The following is a 5,111-nucleotide window of genomic DNA, read 5'->3' on the forward strand; positions in this document are numbered from 1 at the left end:
TGTGTCTGTTTGTATGTGAGTCACTGTGTGTGTGTGTGTGTGTGCGTGTGTGTGTGTGTGTGTGTGTGTGTGTGTGTCCCGCTAGATGAAGAATACCCATCAAATGACTCAAGTTTGAATGTAATCTGCACAACCAGAGACTAGAGCTGGTAGCTTTATAAGGCTCTGGATACCTCTCAGGATCTGAGCATTACCCAGGATGCTATGGAGGACTGCAGCAGAACTGTGGGGCTGAGCAGTCTCTGCCCCTCTGAATTCACTTGGGACTCCAGATGCACTTTTACTGCTTCTCAGTTTTGTTGCTGCCTTAACCTGGTCATGCATATCTTTCGGACACATGGAACATGTTCCTCTGGGTTCCTTCCTCTGCCTCCAGGACCACTGTCTTCTCAGCTCACAGGTACACCTGAAGATAGGCAGCTGAGCTGACGTCCTCACTGTACACGAGGGTTCTCTGTAGCCTGGCGTTTATTCTCAGTTGCCTTGGTAATCACCAGTGCTCCATGGATGCTTTTTTCCAAGCTTCTGAATGCTGTGAAGAGCAGTGCACTGGACCACAGCTATTGTTTGACGGCTGCCCAGTGTGGAGCTCCTCTATGGGATAGGCAGAAGGAACACCACCCAGACTTTCTTCTCTGATTCATCCTTCAGACTTCAGGGAAAAACATTGTGCCTCTCGTTTAAGCTTGAGATATGGACAGAGCTTCCCCCTGACTAACACACAGCCACCTGAAATTCCTGGATCTCTCCTCCCTGCTCCTGTGTGCATCCTCAGCAGGCTCCTCTCCACCCTCTGCTATCATCCTCCAGGGACCACAGGGTCTCTGACAGCACTCGCAACAGACACATAAATCTTAGTAGAACCCCAGCTTCCCGCCGGGCGGTGTGTCAGCTGCAGATGAGCATCATGGCTGTTTGGAGACTGCCCTGGATGGTGGAGGTGCTGGCCAGGGTCTGGCGGGCCTTCATGGACGAGTTAGGAGCCGAGCAAGTGCTGGCAGTGTTGGCGCCTGGCCATGTCAACCACAACGAGGAGTACAGGGACTACAACCAGGTCCTGGGACTGCCCATGGCTCTGGAGCTTGTGAACTTGCTGGTTGGAGCCCGCGGGCAGATGGGCTTCTTTCTCTCCTCACCGTTTCCAAAGATGAAGAAGAACCCCAGCAACTGCTATTCCCACTGACCTCAGCTCAGTGGTCCTTGGAGCTTTGAATCCCACAGTGAGACAATTATGTCAAGGGAGTGATTCAATATTACCCAGCTTTTGTCCCTCTCTGGTTTCAATGCAGTGGAGGTCAGCTCAGTGTCCCTGGGGTAGGGTGGGGTAGACTTTCCAGCTCAGCTTCTCTGGAAGTCGCCACATACACCTTCCTCCAGCAGCTCTGCCCAGACTCACTGGCAATAGCAACCCGGGCCCGGGTTAGTCAAAGGACTGAGCACAGCTTCGCTGGGGTGCCCTGTAGCGTCATGAACCAACTCATCGCACTGCTGGGGCAGAAAGGCTATTTGCTACTCATTGACTGCAGGTCCATGGAAAAGAGCGTGGTGTCACTATCAGACCCTAAGCTGGCTGTGCTCACCACGAACTCCAATGTCCGCCATTCCTTGGGCTCCAGCAAGTACCAGATTCATTGACGCCAGTATGAAGAAATGGCCCAGGCCCTGGGCAAGGTGAGCCTTCTAGAGGTGCGGATGGAGGAGCTTGAGGCAGGCAGAGAGCTGATGAGCAAGGAGGGCTTCTGGCAGCCCTTACATGTAGTAGGTGAGATCTGGATAACAGGCCACGCAGCAACTGCTCTAAATCGATGAGACTCAGGGACTTTGGGGTCTCATGGTGGACAGTCACTATTCACTCAGGGATGTCTATGGCGTGAGCTGTCCCGAGCTGGACCGATTAGTTGAGGACTCGCTCTCTGTACCTGGGATTTATGGCAATTGCATGACAGGCCTTAGCTTTGGTGGCTGCACTGTCACATTGCTGGAGGCCTCTGCTGCCCCCCTTGTCAAGCATCACTTACAGGAGCAGGAAAGTGGGACAGCCACCTTCTACCTCTCTCATGCTGCCGATGGAGCGCAGGTGCTGAGTTTGTGAGGTGTCCCTGTGACTTATATAACCACAGGCATTAGGCAGAGGCAGCTGGTGGGTACTTCAGCCCTGAATCAGGCATCCTCCTCCTGTGTCTGGGTGTTTAATAAACATGTGCCGTTTACGGTGTTGAAAAAGAAAAAGGAAAAGAAAAAGAAAAGGAAAAGAAATCTTAGTAGAAATCGGCCAGACTTATGGTTGGCTGTGCTGGTCCTGTGTTGACATGGGCCCTCAGGCTGATCCTTCCTGAGTGCACCATGGATCCCTTTCCAACCGTCTCCAGCATCCTTGCCTAGCATTGGGCCACTATCTTCTGCTGTCTACAGGTAGCTCAAGTTTTGGAGGACTGGTCATAGGAGAGGGGAAAGGATGGGATTTTCTCTCTGCCATGATAGATACAATGTCACCAAACTCCTCAATGTGAATGCTGAGGTTATTTTAATGGAAGAAAGAACCAGAGTGTATCCTTTCCCATCACATCCCAGCTAATTGACTTAGCCTGTGTCTCTGAAGCACTCTACAGTGGCTGCCATGATTTTGATATTTGTCACTTGGAGGCAGCAAGACAATCTTCTTAAGGATTTGGGAATCATCTTCTTCATGCCCTTCCAGCCTAACCTGCTCAGAGAGACTCTGGGCATACCCTGGCACTGCCTTCGTAGTTGCTCCTGATGGTCTGTTTCCCTGGAGGCCCAGGTGCTGTCTTCTAAGAATTACTTGCCTGGATTCTCTTCCTGTATCTTCTTACTGAGGAAGAGGCTTCTGGTCTTGGACTCCCAAGAGGACATGCTGCAATTTGTCTCTGAGGACTCAGAGCTTTCAGTGACCACATCTTGTGTGTTTTCAAAGGTTGACTTTTGTGAGGATGTGAACAAGTGGTTCCTGATGATGTCATTGTTGTTGTTGTTGTTGTTGTTGTTGTTGTTGTTGTTGTTGTTGTAGTTTTTGTTGCATTTCCTTTCCTTGATGATGAAATTGTGGAATTGATGCTGCCCTCATTCTGCCTGAATGTCCCTTTTCCGAAGTGAGGCATAAGCCCCTGCAGTGGGGAGGTGTTTTCTAGGAAGCTATTCTTAATTGAAAAAAGGGAGGGAGGCATACTGTGCCTCCTCTTACACCCTTTACCCCCATTTCGAAGCACCTCAGAGAAAGAGAAGGTAGGAAGGCTCAGGGCACTGGTTAACCTCCTTGCAGGCAGAGGAAGGTTGGAAGCTGTTGTAGGGTCCAGTGTATCACCCTGGCCTCCATAGTGATTCAGTTGCTAGGTCGACTCCCTTCTGATAGTCAAGTATGTTGCCATGGCATGACTATACTTCCACTCCCTCAAAGTATATCTGAGTTCTTGAATGCTGTATCCAATCACAAACATCCCAAAGGCAATGTTGGGCTCTGGTTCTCTAGGAATTTCCTCTGAGGAACTCAATGTGTCTGGAACATGGCACAGCCATAGGTGTGTCATTATATCTTTGATGGATGGTCTCATCGTGGGGTCTATTTTCATTAATCTCTTCAATAGGTCTTGAAGCTCTGGGGAGAGGTGATATGGGGTCCAGCAGCTCCAGGATAGGATTTCTTTCTTTATCTTGTAAAGCAATCTTTTGATTTCTCTGAATGGGAGGAAAATATATATATAATATAAATAATATAATAGGAGTCCTAGGCTCAATATGTCAGTTGGAAGGACATCACATGGTGTGTGACAGAACACTTGAGGAGCACAGTATTGTGCTGTGCCACAAAAGCCCTTGAACTTTTCCTCAGAGGCCAATCATTTATGTAAACAAAAGTCAGTGAGTTTCACATGCCCCTCCCAATCCAGTAAGATGTTCTCAGCCTTGAAGTCAGGGTGGGCAATATTCTGACTATGGATATAGCTGATGGACAGAGCTCCCTAAATATGCTACGTGCCTCTTCCTCTTGCAGACGCCCATACTTGTTGATGTAGTTCCGCAGGGATCCCTGGGTTGCATATTCCATCACAAGGTCTCAATGACCTGTAGAAGCTATATTATGGGACTATGGTATACTAATTTCATGAGGTCAATCTCAGAGATGACTAATAAGTCTATACTTGTGATCTTTTCCAATATCTTGATGGCTACCAGAGTCTGGGTCATAAGGTAGAGAGCCACTTTGCCTTGTTCAAAGGAACCTTCATCTAGGGTGCCAGGATGTAGTAATCCAGTACCAGGGTTTTCCATTCCTTGTAACTGGCCTTGAGTTCTATCGACATCGTCACACTTCCGTCCTCTTGGTCAGAGTCACCAGGAACTACAGTGAGGATAGTTGGCAGGAAACACAAATTAAAATTTCTTCTAGCAAAGCTGACTACTAGAGATTCTAAGATTAAAAGTCAGAGTTACCTCCAAAGAAGAGTCTGGCTGTGGCTCCAGGGCACAGGGAAACCAGAACGAAGCAAAGACAAACACAGTGGATGGAAAGAAGGAAGAAGCTCCGAGCAGAAAGAAAGCAAGGGCAATGGAAGACAACAAATTCTACAGGAGAACAAGGATCCCCATTTCAAAGGAGAACACATTGACGAACTTACCTAAGACATCTATTATGAAGGGAAAGCATTGTGTGTGTGTGTGTGTGTGTGTGTGTGTGTGTGTGTGTGTGTGTGTGTGTGTGTTTCCAACCAGATGTGTAAAAGCACAGTAAAATTCACATAGGAGATTTGGGGGGAAGAAAAACATCTGGGGTGGGGACTCTGCACCAATTACAAGCAACAGCAAATTGAACAGCAGTCAAGGGTTAAATTGGATTTCCTAGTGGGCAAACAATTCTAAGGGTACAAATTTCCAAGATCAGGATTGCTGGAATTTTGTGTCCTGATCTTATGGAGATCAGAGTTGGGTGGCTTTTCTGTTTGGGATCTGGTGACTTTTCTTGCTCAGTGATTACTCAGGTTTGTTTTTTGGTTTAATTGCTTGCTTCACCCGGTTTGTTCCTACACATGGTCCATTGTTCAGGATGGGAAGTCCTTTCAGGCCACAGGATGCTTCAGCTTAGGTTCTGGGACACA

At 48.2% G+C, this 5,111-nt stretch overlaps 2 pseudogenes; one reads left to right on the forward strand and one right to left on the reverse strand.

Annotated features, from left to right (window-relative positions):
* Nucleotides 1-907: 907 nt before the first annotated feature.
* Nucleotides 908-2,123, forward strand: LOC147995750 (galactokinase pseudogene; annotated as a pseudogene).
* A 1,360-nt stretch (nt 2,124-3,483) lies between these two features.
* Smokxl-ps7 (sperm motility kinase X like, pseudogene 7) lies at nt 3,484-4,287 on the reverse strand (annotated as a pseudogene).
* Nucleotides 4,288-5,111: the final 824 nt, after the last annotated feature.

This window comes from Rattus norvegicus, chromosome 3 (genome assembly GCF_021556685.1).
Source record: "Rattus norvegicus strain SHRSP/BbbUtx chromosome 3, alternate assembly SHRSP_T2T, whole genome shotgun sequence".
Taxonomy (NCBI): domain Eukaryota; kingdom Metazoa; phylum Chordata; class Mammalia; order Rodentia; family Muridae; genus Rattus; species Rattus norvegicus.